Here is a 13,592-nt window from a genome sequence, read left to right as displayed (position 1 = left end):
ACTCTGCTCCACAATGGCATGCGCCAATGAAGCCAAGTTCTTTCCCATAATCCACAGAATTAATTACCTTTCTCTTAGGTCGGATGGGATCGTAGTGGATGTTTGGGTCTATGAGCGTTAGACACAATTTGTTTTTGTTCATGTCACATACAGCTCCTACTGTAGCTAGGAAGGATCTTCCAAGCAGAAGTGAAGAGTTCCAGTTAAGCTCGATGTCTAAGACATGAAAATCTACAGGGACAAGGGCATTACCAATCAGTACCTCCAGATCTCTTATGATGCCTCCGGATCGTTTCTCTGAAAGATCCACGAAGGTGAAGGATTCTGTTGAGGGTTCGATGGTCAAACCAAGCTGGTCCGCCATGATCCTAGGGAGGATACTAACCGATGCTCCTGTGTCACACATTGAATGGGGAAATTCAACACCCTTGACTATGCATGGTATTGCAAACTTCCCAGGATCACTCTTCTTCGTCAATGTGATCCTGTGTTTCATCTTTCCTCTGACTTGATGAAACATTCTCCTAATGTCCTCCTCAGTTACCTTTGTTTCTCTGAAGAACATCCACAACCGGTGTGTGAAGTAAGCTTCATCAAAAGGTTTTTCGATTGGGATTCTGAGGACTCGTTTAGTGAAACCATCCATCTCCTTATCGTTAGCTTCCCTCTTAAGGTTTTTAGGAATCTTCTCCTTCCTTTTCCTTAACCTTCTCCCTTCAGATTCTTGTTCTTCTTGAACAGGTTCTGTTGAACTATTTAAAGGGTTGGGTGTTGGTTCGGGTGGGTTTGCTAATGGTTTAGGTGGTGGTCTGAGTGCATTGATGTAATCATTATCGATTGAGGGTAACCGCACTCGGTATGTCAGAGGTGCCTGTCGATCGATGGGAGGTGTGTTGTGACGATCGACGTCGGACTCACTCTGTCGATCGATGGTTGAGTTAACCGATCGATCGATTTTTTCATAGAAAGGGGAGGGTGGGTGAGGATGCTTAGCTGCGAATTCTTCATGAGTTAGAATTCGAACCGCATTGCATTCAGTCGAATCGGCAGACGACGTCGATCGATGTCTGGAGTAATCCGTCCATCGATCTTCATCATGGTCTGTCGATCGATGCGAGTTCATCGACATCGGTCGACACCATTGGGATCCGCCGAGACTCATGGAGCTTTCGATTTCGAAATCTCCTTCCTCAAGGTTTTCATTTCTCACCACTTGCCAGAATTCATCATCTATGATGGCATTTACGTGGTGTTTCCCTTTGTCGGCTCCTGCTTCTCTAGCAAAAGCTTCTTGCCTCTTAATAGTCTCGCCCGTCTGAATTACTTGGGTTTCAAGTTTTCTCACCTGAGTCCCTAAGGTCTCGATTTTGGTGTTCAGATTGTTGTAGGCAGAGTCTATCTTACCGTTGAAATCCACGGTGATTTGTTGTTGTCCCAACAGTACTCGATCAAGCATTTCTTCGATCTTGCTTTCCTGAGTTTGGGGTGGTGGATTTTGATAGTAAGAGTTCGAGTAGCTCTTGCTGTTGTTGAAGGGTTTTTGAAATTGTGAACTTTGGTTACTTCTTTGGCCATTTCCAAAGAAGTTTATGTTTCCGCCCTGGTTTCCAAAAATTTTGGAATCCGGTACCTCCGATGTAGTTCACATCTTCTTCTCCTTCGGTATCTGCTACTTCTCCTTCAGCTGAACATACTTGCTTCCTAAGAAGTTCGTGCACCACATCTAACTTAGCTCTTACTTCGTCCATCTGTTCCTTCCCGATAGAGGCTACAGACTTCATCCGTTCAGAGTCAGTGTTTTTGGTGCTGCTGCTGTTAGCAAGGTTTTCGATAAGTCTCACAGCTTCCAACGGATTCCAAGTAGTGAAGTTTCCTTCACTCGCCGTATCAAGAGCCAGTTGATACTGTAAGGCGAGACCTCCAGCCTTAGCAGCTGCACTTCATTAAATCCGTGGTGTGGACAGTCTCGCTGGAAAAACCTAAATCTAATCCACGCATCTTTGAAGGACTCTCCAGCCTTCTGCGAGAATGTGGAAATTTTGTTCCGAAGTTCTTCAGCGCGCGCCTCATCGAAGAAGTTTCGTAAGAAAGCATTCTTGATGTCGCTCCAGGATGTTAAAGATCATGTGGGTTGCTGCCTAAGCCAGTGCATCGCTTCTCCATTCAGCGTGTATCTGAAGAGCTTGCACAGCAGGTAATCTTCGGGGACTCCTTCCATTCGAATGGCAGCGATTAGATCCTCGAACCGTTCCAAATGGTCCATAGGATGCTCGTGCGGTAACCCAGAGTAAGGTATCTGCGACACGACAGTATAGTATTGAGGCTTCAGCTCGAAATTCTGCTTATGTATCTCCGGAAGTCGAATCGCTGATCTGTTGGAATAGTACTCATCTGGGCGATTGTAGTCGGCCAGTGGTTTCGATCGAGCGTCCTCATCTACAGGTTGAGCAGCTCCTGTAGCATCAGCATCAGGGATTACAGTTCTCTGAGCATCTATTTTCTGACCTGTTGCATTACGCAGATGACCGGCCTGGTCATACAGGTTTCCGTTCTCATCCTGAGTTAGAATAATAATGTTTACCATTTTTGACGACACGTTATCAATCGACAATGACGGACTAGTGTCGATCGTTGTCGGATGACTGGGATCGATCGACAATGACGGTCTAGTGTCGGTCGACGGTTGGTTGTGCGTATCGATCGACGACGAAGTGGTTGCGTCGAGCGATGTGGAACGTTGACCTCTACGGATGGTGCGTTCCAAATGAGCAGGATCGTCTGGGAACAGCAAGTCTTTCTCCTTGTTGCTTCTGGTACCGCTGGGCATGCACCTGAAAAGACAAGAAAAAGAAAGATTATTAGAAAATGGGGTAAAGAAAAGAATAAGAACTAATAAAACTAAATCTAATGGCGATCAAAGCTCCCCGGCAACGGCGCCAAATTTGATACCACTCAAATTACCCTAAGGAGTGTTACTCTCATCAAAAGAGGTTCAGATGTAGTACTTAGGGATCGAATCCACAAGGAGCTAGGGAACAATTAAATCTAGTGTTTATTAATTCTAAATGTTGTAATGTTTCAATAAAATAGCAATAGTAACTAGCGAGTAAATGATAAATGTAACTTAGGTTAGAAATGATATTAGATGCAAGGCCACTATTCAGGTGTTGGAGATTATAATTCCTATAGATGCCTAACTGTTGCATGCATGATATATTAGAGCTCATTCGCTTAACTCAGTGATCAGCTGTCGCATGTACCACTGGTTAACAGACTAGATCTTGTGTCTCACCGGTTAGATGCAGACACAAGAGAGTGTCGATCGATAGTCTATTAAGACGTCGACCGATACACTTTTGCCAACATCGATCGATTGTCAGTTGAGGACATCGATCGATGGGTTCTAGCCAGGCCTATGCGCGAGTATGAAAATGCTCTACTAAGATTCTAAATTGGCGGTTAGCCCTCTCTAGCAATCCTAATATGATAGATAGATGTCAGGATGGGATAACAAGGGTGCTTGAATATGCAATCCTATGATCATGTTCTAGTTAGCTAGGCTAAAACAAGCAATGAGTACAAATCTATCATGAATATCACAACAAGGCAGATCTATAGTTTGGGGCTAATCCCACAAACCTATCTGAACCCTGGATCTAACAGTTGAACTACTCAGACATAGCAAAGCAATTCATATCAATGGATAAATAGAAACTCATAGAATAGATGATAAGGAAATGAAACAAGGAGTTCCAATCACAAGTGATCTTCTCTCCCAAATGAAACTTGTAACAAAACTAGGTCTAGAAAAGAAAAAGCTCTCTCTGCCGTCAAACACTTAGGCAGTATATATTCTACTAGGTTAAAAACTCGTCAGGGCATTTTGGTAATTTGGCTTGGCCTTGGTTTTTAAGTCTGCTGAATCCAAAATGCCGCGTCTGGTGTCTCGACATCGATCGACGGTACATGTGTACATCGATCGATATTAATCTTCATCTGTCGAGGCATTTCCTGATATCGATCGTCAGCACTGATGCGTATCGATCGATTATTCTTCCTCTCGTCGACCTCTAAGTGGTCAGCTCGGGTGAAATGTCATTTATGCTCCAAAATGCTCCAAAGTCATAGCTTTACTCCGAAATGCACCTGAACCTGAAAACATACCTAGAAGAGTAGAAAACATAGATATATATATATATATATATATATAGTAAAATAGTAATATACCATGGATAAAAATGGGTCAAATCCAGGGTATATCATTAGGCTCATGCAAGTCTAAGATATGCATAGACGTAGATACTTCCTCTAACTGATTGCATACTTCATCAATACTTCCTCTAACTGATTGAGTACGACCATTATGTAGTAGTAGCGATCTTTTGTAAATATGCAACAACTCCTTGTTCCATTTACTGACTAAGGGATCTAACTTCCAATTTCCGTGCAGAAATACTTACTGCAACGTGAAGCGTCCATCAAACGTCCTTGGAATAAAACTGCGCCTTGCGACCGATCTTAACCATTCTTCAATTCTAGAACTTGATACTTGACCCTGATGGTCACGTCCTTGATATTATACTCGATCATAACCACAAACTCTGGTTCTTCTTCTTTACCACTGACATGGGTACACTCCACAGAAAATAACTAAGTCGAACGAAACCTTTCTCCAAACAAATCTTCTGACTGCTACTTTAATTCGGCTAGAACCACTTGGATAGATGCCTAGGCTATTGCAGCGAATCAAGGTTCAACCAGAATACTTGACGGGTTACTTCTGGATGTCAACAAATTTTCCACTTTCTTAAACATAGCTTCATGTTCCCTAGTTATCTAACTGTCCTCGATACTCTGCTTCTTGTTATTTTCTCTCCGCCCAATTATGATGATAATGGAATACGCCACTTCACCGTTTCCCAAAAGGTTCCCAACTCTCCAGACTGATATGAGTGAGGCTCCAACACTTAGTAGAATACTACTGCAGGCCAACGGTAACTGGTCTTCTCTCAAAGACTTCCTTCCTCAACAACATCCTAATTGAGCTCGATAACTAGATAGCCAATCTCACTCTAGATAGAAACAAACCGCTCTAATGGAAGTACTAAGGAATGGGGATGGGATACGAAGGCATACCATAACTCTAAATGGCAGCCAGTACTTCCACGAATAAGAACAGTGTACCTGAATTCACTAAAGTGAATCCTTCCTAAAACAATGACACTACCCGAGAACTACATCTATGTGTTGTTCCCACATCCAACACAATATGGGCGGAAAATTCCGTCCATAGAGGCAAGGTCTCATACGACACCTTGATCACTCCTTCACTTATTTATTTAATCCTTCATAAATTTTAAAAATGCACACAACACGCAATGGGATAAGAAGCAAACCTGTGATTGGACCTTTTCAGAGGTTTTGACGGTCCAGGCAACTATAAAGTATAGGCTCTACCCAAATAGCCAAACACTTAGTTAGTGACTAATAGTAAGGAAAGCGAACAAGTTTAACAAGCGGTACCCTAGGTATAAGGAAAAAGATCGGGTAACTTCATGGGCCATGGTAGGATAACCTCTGTACTCATTACTGGCACCACCGAAGCGTGAATGACGTAAGCGATCGAGGATTTTATATACTTGAACAATCATCACCTTACTCTCCTTGCTAGCCAAAACCAAAACAACTCAGGGTCCTCGGTCTTGATCTGATGAAACGTCCAACAAAAATTATCTCCATCGACTTTCTTGATTCATTACTTGAAAATTACCTTCTATCTGAATAGGTTGATAGTTAAATAATCTACATGACTTGGTAAACTTCTTTAGTAAAAACGGCTTCTGTAGAATTCATGTGATCCTCCACCAACTCCTCATAGCTCTTGAGCTTTATAGTTTGGGTTACTCTGAGATTAATGGCTAAGTCACAATAGTACATCGTCATGATCTTTAGCTCATCCTCCAAACCATAATCGATGAATCAGATTAACTTGACTTCGAAATATTGGCGGAAACATCTCACTGTGCGAACTCCATATCGGTCCCATGTTTTGGGTAGAAAACACTCCATCTTGAACTCTTGAAAGAAATCCACCTAACTTGGACTAACATTTCCCAAATGATGCTTGACGCTTAATCACCAACTTATTGTATCATTCTTGATGATGTATGGTTCCATATCCTTCTTGCATTCTTCTGACCAATGGACCACGTTAGTTGTTCTGCTCCTTGTGTTGCATTCGAAATCTTCCTCTATACAAAATCTACATCGAATGGTTTAGTACTTGTCGGTGTTGTCCAAACTTTTTTATCTTGTTCACAAACTTCAAGAAGTCTTGTTGCAACGGACTGGTGCTGGTGCGTCCATCGTCTTGTACTACTACTGAACTATCTCCGCCACCAACGTTAAGCTTGAAACAAGTGCTGAATCAATCAGGCTTGTACGTCTCTGGTTCTGGTACGTTTGGGCATAAGCTGGATTGAAATGAGCAGCCGAAAGAATATGTCATATGAAGTCGGATATTCTGAACCGGATCATCACCAACAACGTCAACTTTGACTTCAATAAAACATGGGCCGAAGATGTAATTGATCTGTCAACTCTGTCTCATATATCTTTGAATATCGATATCCACACTAGAAGTTGTAGGAACCGCATGAAAGCATGATGATACCAACTCCGACCATGATGGTAGCTGATATACCTTGGATTTGACCCATTTTTATCCATGGTATATTATTATTTTACTATATATACATCTATGTTTTCTACTCTTCTAGGTATGTTTTCAGGTTCAGGTGCATTTCGGAGTAAAGCTATGACTTTGGAGCATTTTGGAGCATAAAGGACATTTCACCCGAGCTGACCACTTAGAGGTCGACAAGAGGAAGAATAATCGATCGATACGCATCAGTGCTTACGAGAGGAAGAATAATGGATCGATACGCATCAGTGCTGCTGAAGAATAATTTGACTGAATGCAATGCGGTTCGAATTCTAATTCATGAAGAATTCGCAGCTAAGCATCCTCACCCACCCTCCCCTTTCTATGAAAAAATCGATCGATCAGTTAACTCAACCATCGATCGACAGAGTGAGTCCGACGTCGATCGTCACAACACACCTCCCATCGATCGACAGACACCTCTGACATACCGAGTGTGGTTACCCTCAATCGATAATGATTACATCAATGCACTCAGACCACCACCTAAACCATTAGCAAACCCACCCGAACCAAAACCTAACCCTTTAACTAGTTAAACAGAATCTGTTCAAGAAGAACAAGAATCTGAAAGGAGAAGGTTAAGGAAAAGAAAGGAGAAGATTCCTAAAAACCTTAAGAGGGAAGCTAACGATAAGGAGCTGGATGGTTTCACTAAACGAGTCCTCAGAATCCCAATCGAAAAACCTTTTGATGAAGCTTACTTCACACACCGGTTGTGGATGTTCTTCAGAGAAACAAAGGTAACTGAGGAGGACATTAGGAGAATGTTTCATCAAGTCAGAGGAAAGATGAAACACAGGATCACACTGACGAAGAAGAGTGATCCTGGGAAGTTTGCAATACAATGCATAGTCAACGGTGTTGAATTTTCCCATTCAATGTGTGACACAGGAGCATCGGTTAGTATCCTCCCTAGGATTATGGCAAACTTAGCACTTAGAGCAATTTAGGCATTTTTCCGTTTTTGTTATTTCGAGCTGCAACTCAATTAGGTTTAGCCGTCTTAGGGTTGCTAGAACTAGGAATCTCGCCGACAGCTCTCGAGCCCAGGTTTATACCTTGTTGTAAACGCTCATACGCAAATTCGGAAATAAGATCTTCTTTGCTCTCTTTTTCGATTCCTTATTTTTATCGTTGTCATTCTCGTGTTCTGATTGCTTGACGTGTGGTAATTAACAGATATCCGGGTCCTCTGGGAAATTAGGGTTTTCCTAGTTTCCTTATTTAAACGGAAATCGACAGTGCGAATTTTGGTTCCCACATCAAGTTCTAGTTAATTACTCTAAAACAAGCAATGAATCCAAATCTATCATGAATATCACAACAAGGCAGATCTATAATTTGGGGCTAATCCCACAAACCTATCTGAACCCTGAATCTAACAGGTGGATCTATTCAGACATGAAGTTTGTCACAGAAATCATAGATGAAATAGATGTAAAACTGGAATAGAAATGATTAAGAAAACCAATGGAGTTCCAGGAGGACTCTGATAGGAGTTCCTCCCTTCTCTCCTAAGAGAAACAATGGAAATGAAAGCGTGTAGAAAGCGTAGCCGTCAACAATGGCTTATAAATAACATAAATAGGATTTCTGGTCGTCCAAAGGCATTCTGGTAATTTGTGGTTACTTCTGGGCTTCACGCAGTCATAAAATATACAAGGCCCACGATCTGGGATCTCCATCGATCGACGTGCAGAGTGCTGCATCGATCGACGCGGCTTCCTCTTCTCGGCAGCTTCCTCTCGCGAGGCAGACTAACCACTATTCAGTAAAACGGGCATAACGTCTGCTACAGGATGCTGATTGACCTGAGACCGGTGGCATTGGAAAGCTAACTCAAAGCTCTATCTTGTGTCTAAATATGGGCTCAATCTAACGGTCGGAAGGTCTCCATCCATAGCTAAACATCTGACGCGTCTATGCAACTCTGCACCTCCAAAGGCTCCAAAAGACTCCAAAATCACCATATTTCTCCTAAACGTCCTTGAACCTGTAAATACTCTAAATAGACTCCAAAACATAATAATTGTATCTTAAAACACTTTAAAACACTTATAGACCATGATTAAAAATTTAGAATCATCACCTTTACAATATTGCAATCCACATCTAAGAATTCCTAATCACAGAAGCACATTATACAATATCCTAGCTTAGCAACCAAATTCACCTAGCCAACATCTTAGCAAATCATGTCTGACATTTCCCTCTACCAACCTCATTTCTTAACATAAATAAATGTGTATGCTTTACCTTGGGAGTATCGATCACAAGACACATGGACTCTTACCCCAACAGGTATCTGAGTAAACAGGTAGTCTTGTTCTGGTTTCTTTTACTCTATATCTCCCTTCTCTGAATCATTTTTATCTCAATTCCAATGAACAAAGATGCTGATGCAGTCCATCTTATTCACCTTCTTTTCGATTTTTTTATTTTTTTACTTTTTATTTTTTCTTTTTCTTTTCTTGACAAAGTGTAGGCGAATAGTGGGGTCATCGGTAATGTACCTACCCCTCGCTTCCAACAATGTGTGATCATTCTATTAGAGTAGAATAATGGGGTCATCGGTAATGTTCCTACCCCTATAAGCTGCAAGAAATCATCTCAATCTTTTATTTTATTTTATTAGGATGCCAAAGGGAGGAGATAAGGAAACCAAAATCACTCAGACTTTTACCTTTCAGACCTGAAGGAGGAATCAGATCCAGTGTATACCAAGCCCCAAGACAAACAGTTAAGTCAAATTAGGTTGGAGGTCAGTTTCGGTTCCTTCAAACAATCTCAGCAAGTGTGAACATAGTTGACAGATTAATTCACTTTAGTATCTTTAGTACTATCTGCAATCAGTAAGTCTGCAATAGTGCTAAAGAGTGGTTAGATAACAAGCATGAATCTAATAAGTTCATTATATTCTTCTTGACTCAATAAAAACATATTTAGAAAATATTTTAAATAAGACTCATAAAGGTAGATAAACGTTAGTAATCCCCCCAGACTTAAATTACATTGTCCCCAGTGTAACACAGTCGGTGGTAAGGTGAAAATCATAAAGTAGAAGTACAAAATTTAACAAGTAAGAACAATAACCTGCTCAGTATCGATCGATACAATGAAGTGACAATCGATCGTTGTTGATGAAGTGTTGTCGATCGATATCGAGATGGTTGATATACCTTGGATTTGACCCATTTTTATCCATGGTATATTAGTATTTTACTATATATATATCTATGTTTTCTACTCTTCTAGGTATGTTTTCAGGTTCAAGTGCATTTCGGAGTAAAGCTATGACTTTGGAGCATTTTGGAGCTTAAAAGACATTTCACCCGAGCTGACCACTTAGAGGTCGACGAGAGGAAGAATAATCGATCGATGCGCATCAGTGCTGACGATCGATATCAGGAAATGCCTCGACAGATGAAGATTAATATCGATCGATGTACACAAGTACCATCGATCGATGTCGAGACACCAGACGCGACATTTTGGATTCAGCAGACTTAAAAACCAAGGCCAAGCCAATTTACCAAAATACCCTGACGAGTTTTTAACCTAGTAGAATATATACTGCAAGTGTTTTTGACGGCAGAGAGAGCTTTTCTTTTCTAGACCTAGTTTTGTTACAAGTTTCATTTGGAGAGAAGATCACTTGTGATTGGAACACCTTGTTTCATTTTCTTATCATCTATTCTATGAGTTTCTATTTATCTATTAATATGAATTGCTTTGCTATGTCTGAGTAGTTCAACTGTTAGATCCAGGGTTCAGATAGGTTTGTGGGATTAGCCCCAACCTATAGATCTGCCTTGTTGTGATATTCATGATAGATTTGTATTCATTGCTTGTTTTAGCCTAGCTAACTAGAACTTGATCATAGGATTGCATATTCAAGCACCCTTGTTATCCCATCCTGACATCTATCTATCATATTAAGATTGCTAGAGAGGACTAACCGCCAATTTAGAATCTTAGTAGAGCATTTTCATACTCGCGCATAGGCCTGGCTAGAACCCGTCGATCGATGTCCTCAACTGACAATCGATCGATGTTGGTAAAGGTGTATCGGTCGACGTCTGATAGACTATCGATCGACACTCTCTTGTGTCTGCATCTAACCAGTGAGACACAAGATCTAGTCTGTTAACCAGTGGTACATGTGACAGCTGATCATTGAGTTAAGCGAATGAGCTCTAATATATCATGCATGCAACAGTTAGGCATCTATAGGAATTATAATCTCCAACACCTGAATAGTGGCCCTGCATCTAATATCATTCCCAACCTAAGTTACATTTATCATTTACTCGCTAGTTACTATTGCTATTTCATTTAAAACATTACAACCTTTAGAATTAATAAACACTAGATTTAATTGTTCCCTAGCTCCTTGTGGATTCGATCCCTAAGTACTACATCTGAACCTCTTTTGATGAGAGTAACATTCCTTAGGGTAATATGAGTGGTATCAAATTTGGCGCCGTTGCCGGGGAGCTTTGATCGCCATTAGATTTAGTTTTATTAATTCTCTTTCTTTTCTTTACCCTCTTTTTCTAATAATTTTTATTTTTCTTGTCTTTTCAGGTGCATGCCCAGCGGTACCAGAAGCAACAAGGAGAAAGACTTGCTGTTCTCAGACGATCCTGCTCATTTGGAACGCACCATCCGTAGAGGTCAACGTTCCACATCGCTCGACGCAAGAACTTCGTCGTCGATTGATACGCACAATCAACCGTCGACCAACACCAGACCGTCATCGTCGATCGATCCCAATCGTTCGACAACGATCGATACTACACCGCGTACGTCGATCGATACTGTGTCGTCAAAAATGGTAAACATTATTATTCTAACTCAGAATGAGAACGGAAACCTGTATGACCAGGCCGGTCATCTGCATAATGCAACAAGTCAGAAAATATATGCTCAGGGAACTGTAATCCCTGATGCTGATGCTACAGGAGCTGCTCAACCTGTAGATGAGGACGCTCGATCGAAACCACTGGCCGACTACAATCGCCCAGATGAGTACTATTCCAACAGATCAGCAATTCGATTTCCGGAGATCCAGAAGCAGAATTTTGAGCTGAAGCCTCAGTACTACACTCTCGTGTCGCAGATACCCTACTCTGGGTTACCGCACGAGCATCCTATGGACCATTTAGAATGGTTCAAGGATCTAATCGCTGCCATTCGGATGGAAGGAGTCCCCAAAGATTACCTGCTGTGCAAGCTCTTCAGATACACGCTGAATGGAGAAGCGATGCACTGGCTTAGGCAGCAACCCACAGGATCTTTAACATCCTGGAGCGACATCAAGAATGCTTTCTTACAAAACTTTTTCGATGAGGCGCGCGCTGAAGAACTTCGGAACAAAATTTCCACATTCTCGCAGAAGGCTGGAGAGTCCTTCAAAGATGCGTGGATTAGATTTAGGTTTTTCAACCGAGACTGTCCACACCACGGATTTAATGAAGTGCAGCTGCTAAGAACTTTCTTCTGAGGTCTCGCCTTACAGTATCAAATGGCTCTTGATATGGCGAGTGAAGGAAACTTCACTACTCGGAATCCGTTGGAAGCTGTGAGACTTATCAAAAACCTTGCTAACAGCAGCAGCATCAAAAACACTGACGCTGAACGGAAGAAGTCTGTAGCCTCTATCGGGAAGGAACAGATGGACGAAGTAAGAGCTAAGTTAGATGTGCACGAGCTTCTTAAGAAGCGAGTCTGTTCAGCTGAAGGAGAAGTAGCAGGTACAGAAGGAGAAGAAGATGTGAACTATATTGGAGGTACCGGATTCCAGAAATTTGGAAACCAGGGCGGAAACAGAAACTTCTTTAGAAATGGCCAAAGGAGTAATCAAAATTCACAATTTCAAAAACCCTTCGACAACAGCAAGAGCTACTCGAACTCTTACTACCAAAATCCACCACCCCAGACTCAGGAAAGCAAGATCGAAGATATGCTTGATCGAGTACTGTTGGGACAACAACAAATCACCGTGGATTTCAACGGTAAGATAGACTCTGCCTACAACAATCTGAACACCAAAATCGAGACCTTAGGGACTCAGGTGAGAAAACTTAAAACTCAAGTAATTCAGACGGGCAAGACTATAAAGAGGCAAGAAGCTTTCACTAGAGAGGCAGGAGCCGACAAAGGAAAACACCACGTAAATGCCATCATAGATGATGATTTCTGGCAAGTGGTGAGAAATGAAAAGCTTGAGGAAGGAGATTTCGAAATCGAAAGCTCCATGAGTCTCGGCGGATCCCAATGGTGTCGACCGATGTCGATGAACTCGCATCGATCGACAGACCATGATGAAGATCGATGGACGGATTGCTCCAGTCATCGATCGACGACGTCTGCCAATTCGACTGAATGCATTGCGGTTCGAATTCTAACTCATGAAGAATTCACAGCTAAGCATCCTCACCCACCCTCCCCTTTCTATGATAAAATCGATCGATCGGTTGAGCCAACCATCGATCGACAGAGTTAGCCCGACGTCGATCGTCACAACACACCTCCCATCGCTCGACAGGCACCTCTGACATACCGAGTGCGGTTACCTTCAATCGATAATGATTACATCAATGCACTTAGACCACCACCTAAACCATTAGCAAACCTACCCGAACCAAAACCTAACCCTTTAAATAGGACGGGAAGGAACGACATTAGCCAGCGGTAGTTTTATTATCCTTGCAGTCGTTTTGATATACTTTATGTATAAGGTTTGTTGACCGAAAACCTCGAGGTTAATCTATAAGATTTTGTAAGATTCTTTTAAATGAATAAGTATATAGTGTATAAAGAATGTTTTTAAAGTACGGGTTCCAAATGATATTAGTCCTTG

General features: G+C 41.7%; 2 non-coding genes across 2 annotated transcripts; one reads left to right on the top strand and one right to left on the bottom strand.

The window, feature by feature from the left end:
* The first annotated feature begins 1,946 nt into the window (after positions 1-1,946).
* Positions 1,947-2,052, top strand: LOC125576760. The gene has a single exon (XR_007315186.1). It is a non-coding gene; the product is annotated as a small nucleolar RNA R71 (small nucleolar RNA).
* Positions 2,053-12,093: 10,041 nt separating this feature from the next.
* LOC125576750 lies at positions 12,094-12,199 on the bottom strand. The gene has a single exon (XR_007315176.1). It is a non-coding gene; the product is annotated as a small nucleolar RNA R71 (small nucleolar RNA).
* Between the last annotated feature and the right edge of the window lie 1,393 nt (positions 12,200-13,592).

Source organism: Brassica napus, chromosome A7 (genome assembly GCF_020379485.1).
Source record: "Brassica napus cultivar Da-Ae chromosome A7, Da-Ae, whole genome shotgun sequence".
NCBI lineage: Eukaryota > Viridiplantae > Streptophyta > Magnoliopsida > Brassicales > Brassicaceae > Brassica > Brassica napus.
Note: the sequence above shows the minus strand (reverse complement) of the source record. Positions and strands in the feature narration are given on the sequence as shown.